The 19747-nt window shown below is 43.0% G+C and overlaps 1 protein-coding gene across 2 annotated transcripts in view; it reads left to right on the top strand.

Moving 5' to 3' along the window:
* The window catches only part of GRM3 (glutamate metabotropic receptor 3), a 1313590-nt gene that overhangs the window by 490699 nt on the left and 803144 nt on the right, over positions 1-19747 (top strand). The gene's annotated exons all lie outside the window — the stretch shown is intronic.

Raw genomic sequence — 19747 nt, forward strand, 5'->3', positions numbered from 1 at the left:
GTTTTTATCTAACTTCACGGAATTCAGCAGAGTCAAATTCTGCAAACTCCGCCCACCCTCTAGTAATTTTCTGTTCGGAACCGCTTCTTTATTTGGTATTCTCTTTCTTTCTTAATCGTGAATTTTGGGTTCACCCTACCCTTCTAAGAGCTGTACTTGTAAGGTGTGAAATTGTGTGTAATATGTTTGAGTATTTCTTATTAAAGACAATCCCTTTTACTTTATATGGGGGGTTTGTATCATCCTGTTGATCATTCTGTTAGAGTGTATCGGTTGAAATCGAAACTGGCATATGAGCTTGATTTTTTGTGTATGTCTTCCATGTAAGCCAAATATAGTGTACAGAGGAGCATAAGTCCTGCTGTGATATTATGGAAAAGAACAGCAAAATATCTTACTTGCTGTCATGCGTTTAGACTAGTTCACTGAAGGGAATCTGTGAACGAACACTGCCTCGAACGTCTTCTCAATCCCCCACAAGCCATGATAGACCTTGGAGAAGAGGCGGAAAGGCATCTCTAAATTCGCTACCTTCCCTATCGTCCTCGAACCTCGAGTCTCTAAAGACTAAATGAGAGCATTGAAATGTCAGGGATCGTAAGGTCACGTCCTGCTGGCTCAACTGTTTCCCTCAAGGCTTGTCTATACTTGGTATTGTCAATCTGACTCTGCCACTGTTAACCACAGTAGCTGGTTCTTGCTCCCCATCCTCCTTTAATGTGGAGGTTTTTCGAAACGCACGCTGTGGGAGGAAGAGATAAGGAATTTTATAGCGAGGTTGGGGAAGCTTACAGGACACCAGGGTCCACATTTACTTGAGTTCACTTGTTCACTTGTCTGACGCGACCCAATTTAGTGCTGCAGATGTGGGCCTTTAAAATGGCAAATCAGTAAGGTTGACGATTTCATGATACTTACATTTTGACGTTTCATCTGTTTTTGTTTTCATGTTAACTTATTTTCATCTCATTAGTGTTTATTCACGTTTATTTCTTGTTCATGGAAAAATAATATTGCGGCTGTTTTTTTCTCTTGATTTAGACCAAAAATTGATTATTTAACTTTCGTGTAAGGGCATAGTAATCACACAAGAAATGCAACATTGGCATGGAAGTTTCATTTTGTATGTGGGCTGCAGTGGGTTTTAACACCACCTACATATATGACAAAATATAAGGCTTCGTGAAGTACATTTGTGCTCTGGGTGGGCTTCAGTTTCAAAGCACTAAAGTGACACATGTCAAGAAAAGGTACCTGTGCCACGCAGAAAAAATACTATTTTTAGAAATTAGCTATGTTTTCCCTAAAGCATGCCCTATAAGTCTAGAAGGCTGGGTGCTTAATATATAAAAATGTGGCATACTACACATGGACCTCACAGTGAATATTTAGCCAAGTGCTCTTTTGACTCTGCAGTTATAGCTTCATTGGCCATGAACAGGCCTACCTATGAATGAAATAATTTTTGTTAAACACCTGCCAAAATAATATAGTGATGGATTAAAAGTTATTTTACTTGGTTTATGAAATCTAATTCAATGTTGAAATGCACATCCTGGGAAGGCTAGCTAAAAACAAAGCTTCTGGAAGAGAATTACTTTTGGTTCAAGGAAGGAACTTAGCAGGGATTTGCCATTAGAGAGAGGGAGTTTTTCTATTGACTTAGAAATGCCAAAAGGAGGGGCCAGTAATAGTACCATTAATTTGAAGGGCAAATCAAGACTTTCCGGCTTCATCCTCAAAAGAAGAGAAAAGCATTTATGGTCTGGACAGAGGATAGGACTCCTCGGGCCCGATTCACAGAACTAATTTAAGACAAAATCCTAAACTTACTACCATTTTCGTATTCACAGAAGGCACTTACTCATTTTGGTATTCACAGAAGACACTTACTCACTTCGGTATTCACAGAAGTTAGGAGTCCTAACTTTAGGACTCCTAAATGCCTTCTGTGAATACCGAAAGTCTTAAAATTAGGATTTTTCTCAGTTTAGGAGTCCTAAAGTTAGGACTCCTATCTTTACTACTACTAAACTCAGAAAAATCCTAATTTTAAGGCTTTCGGTATTCACAGAAGGCATTTAGGAGTCCTAAAGTTAGGAGTCCTAAGTTTACTGCTACAAAATTGAGAAAAATCCTAATTTTAAGACTTTCGGTTTTCACAGAAGGCATTTAGGAGTCCTAAAGTTAGGAGTCCTAACTATACTACTACTAAACTGAGAAAAATCCTAATTTTAAGGCTTTCGGTATTCACAGAAGGCATTTAGGAGTCCTAAAGTTAGGAGTCCTAACTTTACTACTACTAAATTGAGAAAAATCCTAATTTTAAGACTTTCGGTTTTCACAGAAGGCATTTAGGAGTCCTAAAGTTAGGAGTCCTAACTATACTACTACTAAACTGCGAAAAATCCTAATTTTAAGACTTTCGGTATTCACAGAAGGCATTTAGGAGTCCTAAACTTAGGACTCCTAACTTCTGTGAATACCAAAATGAGTAAGTGCCTTCTGTGAATACCAAAATGAGTAAGTGCCTTCTGTGAATACCAAAATGGTAGTAAGTTTAGGATTTTGTCTTAAGTTAGTTCTGTGAATCGGGCCCCTCATCTCCATCAAGAAGTAGCAAGGGGAAAGACCAGATCTTCTCCAGGTGGATGATGGTTGGACCCTTCGTGTTTTAGGGCTACTGGCATGTTTGCTGTAGACCAAGACAGGAGGTTCTGGAAAAGAAGGAAAACTGTTTCTGAGACAGTCATCAGAATTGGGTATAGGAAATTGTCCATACACTGGCTAGTGCACAAAGTAGTTCTGGCACCTGACCACCATTCCTCATGACACTTCTGACCTTGGGAAGAATACAGCTTGAAGAAAGAAGCCTCTGCCTGACTGCTGGTGCAGAAAACCCAAGGACTCCTGACTCCTGCTGGCACCAGGGACTAGTACTGCTCTCCAAGGGTCAAGTGTTGGGCCTCCTGCTTTCTGTTACCAGCTACAGGGAAACAAAAGGTTAAAGGACATCTGACTCAAAGAAAGCACAACTGATCACTGAGGATTTGAACTTGCAGGAGCCCTAGCTGGAGTAAGGCATGGTGTGTAAAGGTCTGTCCCAAGAAGCTAGCTGGAGACTGCATAAGTAACCAGGAGAAACGTTCTTAGCAGTTGGAGCAAAAAATGTCCACCTGCAGAGGACCAGAGAAATGTGTTCAGGCTTTTATAGGGTGGGTGTACCCGCAGCATGTAAGAAAAAACATTTTTGTCCTGGTTTTGATCCACTGGTGAATTTCGAAAAACAAAATATTCTGTGAGCACATCTGAAGGTAAACCTTTGATTGTGTGGGGAGGAATGTGTGTGCGTGTGTGTAAGAGAGAGAGAGAGAGAGATAACAGGTAAGAGTTTTATGGTAAAATAATGCAAATGAAGAGAGGATATGTGGACATAATATACCACAAGGATAATGGCAGAATGGTATGTCAATGTCACCTGAACTCTGAGTTGGCTTTGTTCGACCATGATTAGTTATTATGCTTTTATATTTTATTTATTATATATTATATTTATATTTTCTGTATACTATAGGTTTTTTTCTACAGCTGTTAATGAAATTATTGAAAATACTTGTCGGGAATTATTTATTTCGGGTTCCGTGGCCACTCATGTGGTGCTGCACAATTTTTCAATGTGTCCACAGGCTTTCATAATTATGAGTAAACCAACACAATGTTTGGGGTTTCTTTGTGATACTTTGTGCCACGCAAGCACCCATGCAACAACATACTAAATAACTTAAGTGAAACACTAGACAATGCTGTGTGGCTGTCTTCTAATAAAATAACACAATATTGGTGTTTTAGTTTAGAATGTGGTGCTGTGGGGAAAGCATCATTTTCTCTATTGAAAAGCAAATTCTGTTTTTCAGCAGTAAGAAGTTTCTAAAGCTGCTGTCTGCAAAGTTCACCTACATTGCCCCCAGATTGTAGTTAGTGTTAATGTTGTGATTACCAGTCATGAAGCAGAGCTAATTAAATAAAGCTCACTGGTGAAGAGTTAGCCTACCCCTTAAAGAACTCTATAATTCATGGAAATTACATCATAAATGTACACGTTGAATCAGGCATGAAATCATCCAGTTCCCTTTCTTATTTTATGTCTCCCCATTTAGCTTCACTATTCAATCTTGAGCAGTTGATTGACTGGCAGTTAGGGGATGTTGTGTGATTATCTGATTATCTTTGGGTCTGCTAAGGAGTGACTAGCTGTGGGTTCATGTGGGGGATCTAGTGATTTATCTGTGCAAATCTACAGTTTACACTTGCGCTGTTTCACTTTGCGTTGGAAGGACAGATAGCCTTAAATATGTTGCCTGGATTTAGTAGCTCTGTAGTCAATTATCTACACCTACCTAGGGACTTTTTTGGAATATCTTTGAGGCAGTTCAGCATTTATAGGATGAGATGATCGGTTTATTCATCTTTCAACTTATCATGTGAATTTCTCCTCATTCTGGAGAGACAAGTTGATCTTTCATTTGTAAGTGTTATTCACTGCACTTTTGCCTGTTACATGTTTATCAGAAACATGTCTCGATGTTCCAGCTCTTCTTCTCGTTTTCCGTCAGACACTTGTTTTGTCTTTTCTGTAGCTTGTCATCCTGATATTTACTTATTTACTCTCTCATTAACCCTTTCCGTGCTCATGACGGAACCACTCCGTCATGAGCCACGGGTGCCGTGTGCTCATGACGGAGTGGTTCCGTCATGCTGCGGCCGTTGGCGGCCGCTCTGCCCACGCGGCGCTAATTCCCCGCCTGTGCGGGCGATTAGCGCAGTGGGCGGAGACGTGACGGAACCACTCCGTCATGAGCACAGCTCACCCGTGGCTCGTGACGGAGTGGTTCCGTCACGACCACAGCGCCACCGCAACTGCCCCCAAACCCCCCCAGCGCCGCGGCAGAATTCCTGCCGCGGCGAAGGGGTTAAGTAATGTAATGTGGTTTGGGTAAAAGTGTTATGCTATATCCAGTAATAAAATAATAAAAACAATAAATACATCCATGATTTATTGATTTTGGAACCACTTATGTTTCTTCAATAAAAACAGCCAAATATCAACACACACACCATGTGTAGTTGTGATTAAATCTCAGTTTGCATTGAAAGGGCATTTTTATGATGCACCTATAATGTTTGTGCTGTAGGACGAACCTACACAAAGGCTTGCAATGAAAAAGTGGCTAGGATTCATCATGTCAAGTTTTACATGGATCCATTTGCCTAAATTTAAAGGACTTGGAGGGGAGGATCTCAAGAGAAAAGATATTGCCCACATATGAAAAATACCCCAGTGTTTCTAGTGTAAGTCACAGATCTAATTTCGGATCCGCGATGTGTGAATTTGCAGGTAGATCACACATTTCTTTAGACAAATCTACAAAAGTTGCAATTGCCCGAAAAGATTTAAAGTGAAGTTCTACATTGCAAATACCATACAGAGTGAGCAAAGTGGACCTCTGGGCAGTATCCAGAGGCTGCTGTGCATGGTCAAAGACATTGTGCAGCTGGTTGACTGGCACGATGGCCTGTGAAGGGCTTAGTTTCTGTCTAGGTCGCATTCCCAGAATCCATTACCTTTGGCCATGTGCAGCAAGTTTAGTGGCACAGACATTGGCTAAGGTTGGTTTTGTGCACAGCTGAGACCATTCTAAGCAGGTTCAGAGGCACACTGATTGGGACAAGGCATGTACCTAGAGCATGACTGACCATGCATGTCAACTATGAGTAAGAAATATCCCTTTCGAACTTGGGCTATCAACTCAAACAAAAAAAAACTCTAGTGGGACAGATTTGCCTTATACATTTAGTCGACAATGGCACATTAATTATTATTGGACATATAAAACATTATTTCAGTACATTACTTCGATATCTATGTGTTGATTCATGCTTTTGAGATCACCATAAGCCCTAACTATCTCATGTTCGTAAAAAAACATACTTTCAAAACCAATTTATTTTGTAGATTGTATGTGTCAAAATATTCTAAATTCTTTGACAAATATATCACACTGTCCTTGTATGAAATATGCAGTTATACCATGAGACGACCAATGCTAAATTCCGAAAATGGTTAGTCCAGATACAGTCCACTATGTCATGGAGCGTCAGGTTTATCCATGCGTGAAACATCCAACTGGTTTTAGGCAACAGTCCACAAATGAATTTTCATTTTATACCTCAAGCATGGACTTTTCATAATGTGTTGTCAATGCGTTTCAGCCTATCCTGCTGAAATGGCCTATGGCGAATCCATCGAGCACAGACACCATCTGTACCAGTAATGGCGTATCGCTCACTGGGCCAGAAGTTCCCTGATTAAGACAGTTAGATGGGAATAAATCCTCAAGAGTGATCAGTCTCGTGTCAGTGCGTGAACACGTCTTCAAGCACTGACACAAGACAGATCACTCCTGCGGCTTGTGCTTGTGTTTGCACGCTTCTCTTTATGAGTGAAATCCTCCTCTGGACTTTTGGTATCAGAAAATGTTATAAATGTGGCCCACAGAAGAAATGTGTGTTATCTCTGGGAAAGAAATTTCTGAAAGTATGCATTTATTTATTTATAAAGTTTTATATAGCGTGAACATGATCCCGAAGGATATCAGAGCAAAAGTATGATGATACAACGCCTACCATCACAACGTGGTATGTGACATCGCGGTCTTGACAACGCAAGTCGTTACATCAACTTGCGCTGGAGGGCGCTGATCTTAGGAATAGTGTGAATTACTATTCCAACTCCAGTCTACGTACAGTAGGGAAGGTGTTGGAATAGTAATTCACACTATTCCTTAGTCTAGGGTGCCCTCCAGTGCAAGTCGATGTAGCCACTTGCGTTGTCACAACAGCGATGTAACAATACCGCGTTGTAATGCTTTCATGGTAAAGGATGTCTCACATCAGAGCGCTTTACAATAGGGTGGAAGTAAGGACATAAATGCTATAACGATAACAAGTAATAATAAGAAACGAGAATGATCACATAAATACAGGACAATTTAGTCACGGAGAGTAATACTTTAAACAAGTATATAGCGGGCTGCGAAGGGGGTCACACTATGCTGTAGAAACGAGCAATATCAAATTATGGTAGGATCAATGACTTTGAGTAGGTGAACCTAGCTCAATTAAGGTAAGAATGTATTCATTAGGAATCTTTTGGCTTCCAGTTTGAAAACAGTTGTTGAGGAAATTCTGCGTCCTTCCGGTGAAAGAGAGTTCCATATCTTTGGGGCAGCGCCGGAGAAGGCTCGGCGACAAGTTCTCTTTTTACGAAGGATGAGTGGTTTCAAGAGAAAAGTGTTAGCGCTTCTTGAGGCTCTACCACCACAGGATAATTCAAGCTTTTGCGCTAGGTACCTGGGAGTTTTGCAGTGAAGGGCTTTGTGCGCCAGAACGGCAATCTTTAACTGGATTCGAGCTTCGTAGGGCAACCATTTAAGAGATTTTAGGACTGCGGATATGTTCTCATTTCTTTTGTTACCTATAACCAATCTAGCCGCCGTGTTCAGTGATGCCCCTAGTGGAGGCAGGGTGTATTTGGAAAGGCCACAGAAGGTAGCGCTGCCATAGTCTAGCCTCAGCAAGACAAGCGCTTGGATCACCTGCTTGAAATCAGTTTGTGGAAGGAATGGTTTGATGTTTCTAAGTGTCCTCATCAAGTGGTTAGCTCCCTTACACACATTGCTGATATGATTTTTCATATTCAGGTGCTTGCCCAGGGTGATTCCGAGAGATTTGGCTGAGTCTATGATGAGAGGGGTGCAGTTGAAAGCAGTAAGGTAATTCAGCCAAAGGTCTGGCTTGGTGATGTGGTTCGGAGGAAAGATGATCAGGAATTCAGTTTTGGAGATATTGAGCAGGAGATGGCTCTCAGTTAACCAATTTTGAGTAGAAGTTAGGGTAGTGTTGAGTGAAATGATGTTATCCGGGGATGATGTTTTCAAATAGAGTTGCATGTCGTCCGCATACATATGGAAGAGAATGTTCATGGAATTTAGTGAATTAGCTAATGGTTCCAAGAAAAAGTTGAAGAGGATAGGAGATAGGGCGGATCCTTTGGGGACACCCATGAGTACTGGAGACAGCTGGGAGAGAGAGTGGTTTGCCTTGACTCTTTGTAATCTATGGCAGAGGAAGAACGAGAATCATTGTAACACCTGACCAGAGAAACCCATCCTATTCTTCAAGATGGCTAGGAGGTTATCGTGGTTAACCATGTCGAATGCGGAGGAAAGGTCAAGGAGGATCAGGAGGCAGGACTCATTTTGGTCAAGCATTTTTAAAATGTCATCCATAAAGTGAGTGAGAGCTGATTCAGTGCTGTGCCCCTTCTGAAAGCCAGATTGATGCTGGTCTAAGAGTTGGAAATTCTCTATGTGAGCTCAAAGTTAGAATTGTACACATTTGTCTAGGAGTTTGGCTAGGGTGGGGATGTTGGAGATAGGGCAGAAGTTATTGAGGTCAGTTTTGTCGGCGTTAGGATTTTATAGTATTGGTGATACCTGAGCTGCTTTTAGGCAGTCAGGGATCGTGCCTTGTGTTAGAGAAGCATTAACAATCCTTGTCCAGGTGGGGATGAGTACATTCTTGATTTCTTTGAAGATGGCCGGGGGCAACGGGTCACTGAAGTGGTTAGATGGGTTGATATTCTGAAGAATCTTGTTGATGTCTTTTTCACTGAATGGGGTAAAGGTGCCGCATGACGCATTGTTCTTGGTGTTCAGGTTGATAGGATTGAGCTTTTCTACGAGGTCAAGGGGTGGTGTGGACCTGGAGGATGGCAGTAGAGCCTTCTTCGAGGCGAGGTCAATGGTTTAAAGTCTTGATTTCTCAATGAAGAAAGCAGCAAGTTCATCGCATGAGGGTGGGCTGCCTCCAGAGTCGGGGTGGTTTAGACCTACAACTGATTGCTGTTTGACCAATTCGAAAGGTTTCTTGGAGTGGTTAGCAGCTTGATTAAGTAGTCTGCCTTAGCGCTCTTGATTTGTTTGTTGTAAAGGCTCCTAACATCTCTGAGGAGTTTTAGTTGGTCGAGGAAGGTATGGATCTCCAGGAACGTTCAGCTGCCCTAAGGTTGCGGCGCTCCGTGTTTAAATTGTCGTTGTACTGTGGTTTGGATATTTTTATTGAGGAATTTTATGTTGGAGTGGTACAATGTCATCCATGATGTTGGAGATGGGCGAGTTATAGGAGTCGGTGAGTGACTGAACCTCAACCAAGTCGGCTTGGGAGGAGAGGGCAGATTTACAGTGGGCAGCTAGTTCATCTGAGTTTATTGATCTGAGGTCCCTTTTCCAGATCTTTGATTTTGTTGGTTGAACCTTCTTCCTAGACACCTCCCTGTTAATATAAAAGAGGATGCAGTGGTGGTTTGACCAATGGCAAGGGGTAATGGAATCCAAAGTGATGGTCTGCCCTTTCGAGATAATAAGGTCTAGAGTTTCCCCTTTATTATGAGTAGGTTGGTCGCAGTGCTGAGTCAGTTCTTGATCATTTAAGAAAGATTTAAGGCAAGATACAGCTTGGTCGTTAGGGTTAGACAAGTGAAAGTTGAAATCTCCGAGGATGATTTGGGACATGGCTGAGTCGACAGTGCTAGAAATGATTTCCATTAGTTGCTCGATGAAGGGGAGATTGTCTCCCGGGGGGTGATAGAAAGTGTGAAGCTTGCAAACCGGCAGGTTATTACTTGAGATGCTGTGACAAAGGTATTCACAGGAGGAAGGCGTAGAGGACTCCAAGTGAGAAGCCAAGAGTGTATTCCTATGAATACAGGCTAGGCCACCCCCCAGCTTCCGAGCTCTGTCTAGCCTAAGTATGTCATGAGTAGGAGGCACTAGGAGGTCTAAGATAGGGGTGGAGGCGAGATTTAGCCAAGTTTCAGTGAGGATGATAATGTCTAAATCATTGTGTTGGATGAGGTCGAAGATATCGGAGGAGTCTTTGCTGGCTGACCTGCAATTAAGTAATACACATTTAAGTCGTAACGGATTAAGGTGGAGGGAGTCTGGATGACGTTCACTCTAGTGAGGTTGTCTTTATTGATGATTCTAGGATTGCAAGGAGGTTCTCTGTTCAGGTTAGAATGGATGGTTTGTATTTGACTCGGTAAGATCATGTTGGAGTTGGACCTAGTAGAGTAAAAGTTGTGAAGGTCATTGAGATCATTGGACGCCAAGTAGGTCTTGAATCTTCTGGGACGGGAGAGGGGGTTAGATAGGGGTATGGTTTTCCAGATGGGGGGAGCTAAGAGGTGGCCCATGCGATCTCTAACCCTGATGAGATGAGGAAAGAGCTGATCACGGGAAAAAGATCATTTGAGAGGGCTTTCAGGTCATGTAGTTCAGTAGTGAGAAGGTGCAACTGGAGAGATATATCATCCAGGCGCGCAACCAAGTCTGGGTGTTGGGAGAGGGGTAAAGGGCGTGATGGGAAAGCAAGCGGGGAAGGGGGGCTTGTTGTAAGCCCTTGGGGTCAACGGTGATGGTGAATAGTTCCTGGGAGGGGGTTGATCATTTGGGACTAGCGGAGTTCCATTGCCTTTGGATATCAAATTTGGAGCATTACCATGGGTGGAATGACTATTGAGCTGAGGGTGAGGTACGGTCCAAACGGAATGAGTAGGTTTGACCGATCATGGTCGAAGGAGGGCATTTGCCCAGACTCCAGCTTCGTGTGAGTCGTGGGGAGAGGGATAGGGGAAGAGGGATCCTTCGTTGACGGCAGTGACAGTAGGTCACCTGGTGGTCTTTCTGGCCGAGGAACGGATAGAATAGGACTGGTTAGCTGTGCACTGAGTGAACCCAAAAAGTCTCTCATCTTCTGAGTCGGGGTCTAGAGGGTTGGGGCACGTCGTCGGTGGAGGGCATTAGCCCGGCCTCCAGTATAATACAGATGTGGGGAGAGGGGTGAGGGAAGAGGGATCATTAGTTGAAGGCGATGACCGTAGTTCACAAATGTATCTCTCCGATCTAGGAACGGCTAACTGTGCGCCGAGTGTACCCGAAATGTCTCTCACCTTCTGAATCGGGGGACTAGGGGGTTGGGGCATGTCAACAGGGGGCAGAGCTGCTCTGTGATCATCTAAAGGCAAAGAGTGATTTCGATAGGGTGAGGGCCACCCCGAGGTGGTGGGGGGAGGACTGGTAATGTCCTGAGAGATGGTAGTGTGAGTGTAGGTGTCATTGGGTTTCGAAGAAGCCGTGTTTTTGAGTAATGGGAAGATAGTGGCTATCTTAACTAGATTGACGTTTGAAGCTTGGATTAGGATGATACCATTGTTATAGATGGTGATGGTGGCATTGGCGTTGAGCGTGGACAAGGGAGCAGTTGTTAGTTTGAGACCACGTGTTGTTTTTCTGGTACCTGATATTCGGAACATAGAATAGAAGACTTTTCACCAACATGCTCTTTTCTTGGTGTAGAAAATAAGGTCATTAACTATATTACCATTGACTGTACAGAAGTAGACGTCAGAGATTAAAGTTTCGGGCCTAGCCCTGAGTATGTGATGCTTGTGTTTCTTTGCGGCGAATGCATGTGGATTGAACTTATATTATCCGTCTACATTTCTAAGGCAACGGACACCATTTTAGACACTTGCTGTACCATTTTGAACAAAACGTATTTTCAGTTTTGTTTGACAAAATATTTTGATTTAGTTACTTAATATAGCATTCTTCAATGAACATTCTGATGAGTTCTGCAACTCAACACATTATTTTACTCCAGTTTCGAATAGATAGATACACAGCCTTAGAAAATCACCTATCAATCGCTTCTGTATTTCCTGAGTGGTCTAAAGTTATGCAGGTCTTCATGATTGTTCCTCCTCTCACTTGAAATCTGAATAAGATAAACAGATCCACTGACGGAACTGGGAATAAACTGTGAAAGGGATTAAAGTCATGTTCTCACAGACTCAATTATACTTGCAGGTCAAATTCTAAAACCTCCAGCATGAAAGAAGTGAGAGAGATGGTTTAAATCTGAAGGTAGCAAAGCAACCTATTCCCCGCGCGATGTGCCAATGGCACATCCGTGCTTAACCTCAATAAAGATGCATGCTAACTTTTACCTTATTGAAGTTCTGTGAAAGTATAAATTTCTATACCCGACCATATATGCAATATAATGTTAAGTGCAGGTTTTGTATGAGAAACTTTGTCAGGTTACCTTCCTTTCATTGAGCAACTGATATTGCGAAATCTAACTTCTTTATTAAGCCTTCCTCGTCGTTCTCCACAATTTTGAAGATGCCTTACGTGGCCATATTTGATATGTATTTACTTTACATACTAGTCCCTATTCAGGCACTCATTCCAAGATTGGCGATATCCCATGGCTTTTACTGCACCCAGCAAACACCACTTACTCAGTATTGGGAATTTATCAGTTGCGGGGAAGTCCCTCTGACTACAAGTTTGTCATAGGAAATAAGGACGTACAGGTGGAAATAAGTGCTTACTGCATATATTTCTCCATGCATCACATTTTTCCACTTGTTTTCCCCTGAAAAACGTTGGCAAGGTCTATCACTTAAAATTTGGGAAAAATTGAAGAAGTGCAGTGTTTAGATAGCGGCTCGAATTCCCAATCCCACTTGGAATCAGGGACTTAGTGTAGTGAAACTCCTGGTTGTCATGGCCCGGGTTTTGTCTGTTTCAGCAGCCATAAGAAATTGTAGATAATACAAACTGCCTGAGCGGTGCTGCCTGTTTAGATCCATTTGGGGACTCTTGTACAGACAGCTTCTGCTGTTTGTTGTTAAAGACCTATTGTCTTTAATAAAATAACATTTATATAAATATACAAATAAAGGGTGTAGGGTCAGCCCCTTAAACTTGATTAGGTTGCTTTCTTGCGTATCTCATGCCCTTGCTTTTTGTTTGATGGTTTTCCTTCCCGCTCTTTGTTTTTTCCACCTCTGGAGCATTTCTTCTTTATTACATTCTAATTGAGTGACTTGATACCATAACTGCTTGCATTCAGGGAAATACAGTAATAAAGATTTTTCCTACCGCCATTTGATGAACTCCTATTGTGGACAACACCAACACTTAAAGTCAGCTTTGGGCCAATCTGTTGCTTATCACTGATTATTTTTCTTGTAAATTTCAATTGAATTTTTTTATTCAATAGCTTTCTATCTTCTTTGTATGTTTCTAATTCCCTGAGCGTAGATTAATTATCATCCTTTTGACTGCATGACCGTTATCCTTCCACTACTCATATCCAGGGAACTAGTTTTTTCCTTTTCTTTCAGCATTCCAGATAATTTCCTGCTCTCTTCTTGGTGTACTTCTTCTCAGACTCAAATACAAACCCCCCAGCTCTGTGTTACTCTTTCTTCCTTTACTATGCCACCAGATTCAATCTAGCCAGGCTGATGAGGGGTGATACCCAGAAACTGGTCCCAGGGTGCTTGTTTTTGGTCCAGAGGGGACTGTTCTCATTGGGAGCAGGGTCAAGACTGGTTTGCATATGGCTGGGTCCAAACTGGAATGACGTTCCAAACAAAAAAAGGATGGATTTAACCCAGATCTGTGACTGGAGGTGAATGTTGGTTTTGTTCAGAATTCTGCCCATCATCGGTTCTTTTTTGCATTTGTCTTCCTTTCCCAGCAAATCTTTCGTTTTTCTCACACCTTTTGGCATTTCTTTTCCTTTTTTTTTATTTCCCCTCCTTTTTGCAAATTTTACTGCTACCACTGCTTTGACTTCTTCTCCATTCTCAATTCCGTTGGAGGGCCGCCAACTGCAGTTTTCTTGTCTTTTCACTCTTTTATCAAAATGGACTTTTGAGCACTTTTAAATTGACTTATTTAATTGATTTCACCAAAGCTGGTATCCTCCACCTTGAAATGGTAAATAAAAACTATAAACAGAATAGCAGGCGTGTCATTCTGTTTACAGGCACAGACGTCAGGATCATGACGCATGACTGCACATGGGTCATAATGCAGAGGTACACTCCATTGCGCATTTATTTCCACCTATGCTGAAAAGCATTTGTAAAAACCAATGGCAAAGTCAGTAGCTCTTTCTAGGCAGCCAAATGCACGACCTTTTGTCTTTGCCAACGTTTCTTCTTTATTGCGATGGTGTGCTAAGTTTATGTTACGAGGTTGATGCTTCTCTAACATATATGCTGTTGTGCCATGTCAAAAATGAACTTACATCCTCCTTTCTAATGGATCCATGGACTGTTTGGTGCATGGTAAAGGACACTGTCCCCAACAAAGAGAACAGCATTACAAGCCAATGTGTTACTCCATTACCATCAATTGTATTATATTTTATTGTATTCAGTGCTTAATTTGTAAAAAACGAAGCACCAGGGCCCTCGTCAGGAGGCCAAAGCAGCTTGCAATGCCCATTGCCCCTGCCAGCGCTGCCAATGACTGTACCAGCACAACAACTAACCATCTCAATCCTAAAAGTGTGACAGCACAGAGTATTCCAGGCCACTAAAAGTTGTAGGAATGGCTCAGGCAGAATCTATCTGTCCTTTTAAATGCTTGTTAAATAACTGTTGTTGTGCTCAGTTTAAAAGTAGCAAACAACGTCCCAAGTGGCCGGCTGCCCTAATAGCCAGTGTTGTCTATTAAGTGCCGGAAACCACTGGCACAAATCAAGCACTGATTGTACTGTACTATACTATGTTAGTATCTCGAGAGCGGTTTCCTACCTTTTGCGATCCTTAAGGACTTTCTTTACTGGTAATCGTGAAGTAGTTAGGTAGCATGAACTTTACTAATGAGTCTGGTACTTGTGAATTGGTAGGTATAGGCAAGCTTTTCTCCCCCCGAATCCCTGGAGAAATATATGTCCACCTGATCGGCAGCCTTTGATAACATATATAAGTTAAAGTTTTATACACATCGAATAAAATGTTATTTGCTAAGGAAGTCCTCACTTTACATGCATTGACTTGTTTTCTTCGCAGTTAGGAATGTTTAGGAGGGTTGAATTTGTATCAGAAACAACCGAGGCACTTTACCCCTTAATTATGAGCAGGCTTATAGGAAATCCATCATTTGCAGCTGACAGTCTTCGAAGCTGCAGATTGTCTGAAGAAGAAGAAGGCATGCAACATAAAATACATTGACAGCATTTGAACCATGATTTGTGGCCACTTGTCGGATGATCTTGTTTAGCCTCTTGCTTGTAATCAATCATCACTTCAAGGTGTCTGGCTAATGCGATATAGAGATGTAAATGTGAGAAGCAGTGAAAATGCCGGCCGGTTTTACATTTGTGCTAATTCTCACTAAACGGATTACATTTATGATATTAAATGATGCATTAAATAGTGCACCCGTGCGTAGATGACAACATAGAAGCACATACATGTTTCATTTTAAAGCAAAATATCAGAACGAATAAAGTGCCACTGTGCAGTCCTAATTTATGTGTTAATGCAGTTTTAGTTATGTATGCACTTACCCTGTGAAACCCATAATATTTTTGTTATTTTAGACATAATAGCAACTTACCCATTATATTGATTATCACAGATGCGTGATTTTTTTCAATTTACTTGCATGATTCTAGAAATTGATAATACACAAAATATAGAGGGGGAAATGTACACATAAGCCTTAAAACAGGTTGGCCAGCCATTTTATAAGCAAGAACTATTTGGATAATAACATGCTGTAAGAAATTGGGTTACTGATTGACTGGGGTGTGAGCCCTGGTCAAGAAGCAACCACAATCCTAGACAGGATAAGTCACAAGCAAGCCCCAAATTAACCTGAAGTCACCCTCTGGTAGCTTGGCACAGAGCAGCCAGGCTTAATTTAGAGCAAAATGTAAAGTTTTGGTTCAGCACTTCAAACAGACAAACATTGAAAACACCTCACAAAAAGACCCCACACCAGATTAGATAAATAGTTCTCAATGTAATAAATAAAACAATACCAAAATGATAAAAATCCAATTAGCAGAACCGGAGATAGTGGATTTCAAAGTTGTTAGGTGAAATAGCTTCAAAAAGCCAACTGTGGATATCTGATCACACTGGACCGGGACAAAGTCACAACTTCAGCCCACCACGATGGAGCGTGGGCCAGCTACAGGAACCCAGTTAGGCCCGCTTAAAAAAAGTATCTTTAATCCTGGTGTGTAGAGCATTGCTTTGAACTGTGTAAAAAATTTGTTGCACAGCCAAGGTGATGTGTCGGTTCTGAGGCGCAGTGACGCTGGTCGTGTTGTATCAACGTCGAGGATCCCTTCGACAGGGCTTGTGATGCGAAGTCTGGTGTCGGGGATGCGATGCACAGTTGAAGCGATGAGTTGATTCCGATGAGTGTTGAAGTTGCCATGTGGAGCATCGTCGTCAAGACTCCCTTCGATGAGAGGTGCGAGGATTTGCACTGGTGAACTGTTGCAGAGCAGTAGCTCTAAAGGCGATGCGTCTGTGCCAAGATGTGGGTTGTTGCAGCGAAGCAAGTCTTTTGCAACATGTCTAATCTAAGCAGCAGCAGTGATGAGTTGATTTTGCTAGATGATACACTATTCAGCTGAGGAGATGAATCAGTTCTGCTCAGGGATACATCGCTCAGCAAAGAAGATGCATCTGGTCCGCTGGCAAGCACCTTAGCCCACTTCCAAGGGTCCATGACTCGGGTGGCACCATTTGGCAGGTTAGACTCATAGTTGGCAGAGTCCAGGTGCATAGGCAGTGAGGTTGGAAGCTTGTTATGTCCCTGATACTTCAGATCAGGAGGCCAGCCAACTGGATCTTGAAGTAACTCTGGGTTCTAGATATGCAGGTCCAGTCCTCCTCACCCAGGCAAGAGGGCAGCAGGCAACAAACCAGTGCAGCTAAGTAGGAATCCAGCAGAGTGCAGTCCAGCAAAGTGGCAGTCCTACTTCCTGGGGGAGTATCCACAGGTCTGGAAGTGTACTGAAGTGGTGGTTTCTGTGGTCCAGTATTTCTTTTTTTTTTTTTAATTCTGTTTATTTTTTTCACCCAAATAATATCAGACAGTCATCCAGATTAACATTACAAGTAATCAGTATGTCATTCATCCTTATGAGGCTACAAACAGGACAGTAGTATATCATTCGGCATAACAGTGCGGAACAGGACATTATATCAGTAATACAATTGAATTGAGTAACAGTGTCACCAACCCCGTATGTTCGTCGCTTTCACATGTCAGTTGTGCATTGCTTTACAATCATATAACCATGTATTTGGGTAGCTGTCCATCTTAGGTGAACGCGGCCCTGATAGGGCCACAAGAGACCTATCTGTTGCTGATGGCCAGAGATCTCATACTCAATTTTAGATAGCATGGACTTCCCCTACTCCTCCCGAGGACAGCCGACCCATCCCTACAACGCATGAAGTATGGCCCCACCTCTCCTAAAAGAAATCTATACCACCAACCACCCTTATGCGCCTAGAGATCGTCTGTCCTAATGTGAAATAAAAATCCCTTAGGGGGTTTTCCTGGACACTACCAATGCAGGAAGAATCTTCAGTGCGTAGCCACAGTGGCGTCAGAGGAGTCAGGTCCATGTGGATGGGACAATAAATAGCATGTCAGAGGGGCCCAGACATCCCTTGGCCTAGAGGTAACAGGGATTATTTCAGCATACGTGATGAGTCATTCTTGGCAAATCACTAAATCATCAATCCAGTCCTTAAACTTGGGCGCCCCCCCTCTCCCCCAGTGACAAGCCACCCGCCTCTTAGCCATGAGGAGGGCAAGAGCAACGTATTTACGATTAACCGCCGGGACAGGCTTAACATACCCCAGTAGCGCCATCAATGGTGTGGGCTCGATCTGTGCATTCGTCATCAGAGCTAACGCTTCAAAGACTTGCCCCCAAAAGTCGTGCACCCTCGGGCAATCCCATGCCAGATGCAGAAAATCCTAAAAACTGTCCGAGTCCCGCAAGTTAAATCTGCGCATCTTGGCTGGGGTATAATATAACCTGTGTAAAAACTTATAATGGAGTATATGTAGCCTACTACTGGCCGAGACCCTCTCAGTTTGCAAACTGCAATATTCCCATCGGTCATGCGAATATTACACCGCAGAGCCTTGTCGGTATGACGCTGTCTCAATCTTGCCACCAGTGGCTCTGTTGCCAGGGCAAAGAGCAAGGGGGACAAAGGGCACCCCTGCCTTGTGCCTCTGGTGATATGAAAGGCCTGCGACATATGCCCATTAATGAGCACTTTAGCAACAGGTAAGTGATATAAAAGCCGGATCCAAGATAAAAAGAGTGGTGGGAAACCCATCCGCAGCATAACCCCGAAAATAAAATCCCATTCTATGGAATCGTACGCCTTGGTGTCGTCTAGGAATGCAGCGGCTAATGGTAAATCCGGGGAGACATTATTTAGAACAGCAAAGAGCGTTTGTAAATTATGAGAGGTGGCTCTTCGGGCCACGAAGCCCGATTGATCCGGGAGAATCAAGTTCTCCATGAGCAGACTTAGTCGAGTGGCAATGAGTTTGGCTAAGATTTTAGCGTCGCAATTGAGGAGAGATAGCGGTCTGTAGAAGTCACACTGCCGGGGCGACTTCCCTGGCTTCAAAAGGGAGACAATGATAGCTTTCCTCATTGATGCCGGTAGGCAGCCAACCACCAGGGATTCCTCATACACCTCGCGTAGGATGGGGGCCACGAGATCGATGTATGTTTTGTAGAACTCTATGGGGATGCCATCTGTGCCCGCGTTCCCAGATTGCATACTCATGATAGCATCCCTGACCTCATCCAGTTCAAATGGTGCGCATAAGAACTCCCGTTGCCTATCGCTCAGCCAGCCCAGCGCCACATCATCCAGAAAACTGTCCAATTCCAAGATGCCGTCCCTCTGAGTGGTGTACAGCTGGGTGTAATGACGTGCGAATACCTGGAGAATATGAGCAGTGTCACCATGAACCATTCCGTCTGTGTCCTCCACCTCTATCACATACCCAGATTGCCCGTCCCTTCTTATTACTTGTGCTAAGGCCTTTCCAGGTCTATCTCCCTCTCCATAACAGCGCGCCACCCAGAATTTTCCCCGGAAATGAGTCTCTCTGCGCAGCATCCATGTATTCTGATAGCGTTTCCGTGAATTTGAGTGGGGTAGCGCTACTTGGGCTCGCAGCTAGTTGTGCATCCAGCGATTTGAGCTCTCCTTCCAATCTACTCAGTGTATTAACTATGTCTTTGAGCACCCCTGCCCCTTTAGCTATACAGAACCCCCGGAGAGTGGATTTAAACGCCTCCCAGATGGTTTCCAGACAGTCAATCCACAACCAGGCAGAGACACACAGAATTGTTAAAACAAAAAACCAGCCACTTCTAAAAGCGTGGTTTCTAAACACACAATTCAAAAACCACCTTCACAAAAAGATGTGTTATTAAATTGTGAGTTCAGGCACACAAAACTTCACCTCTCCATCTTAAGCCTATGGGAAGATAGGCTGGAAACATATTACACAGCCTTCCCCATTCTGTCCTATGGGCAAGATGGCCTTGCAACAGTGAAAAATGAAATGGAGAGTATTTCATTGTCAGGACATGGTACACACCTCAGTACATATCCTACCTTTCACAGACACTGTACCCTGCCCAGGGGGGTTCCTTGGAGCTACCATAGGGGGGTCTGATGTGCAGGGAAAGGGAAGGGTAAGGCCTGGCAAGTTGGTGCACTTGTCAGGACAACATGGCAATT

This window comes from Triturus cristatus, chromosome 4_1 (assembly GCF_964204655.1).
Source record: "Triturus cristatus chromosome 4_1, aTriCri1.1, whole genome shotgun sequence".
NCBI classification, from domain to species: domain Eukaryota; kingdom Metazoa; phylum Chordata; class Amphibia; order Caudata; family Salamandridae; genus Triturus; species Triturus cristatus.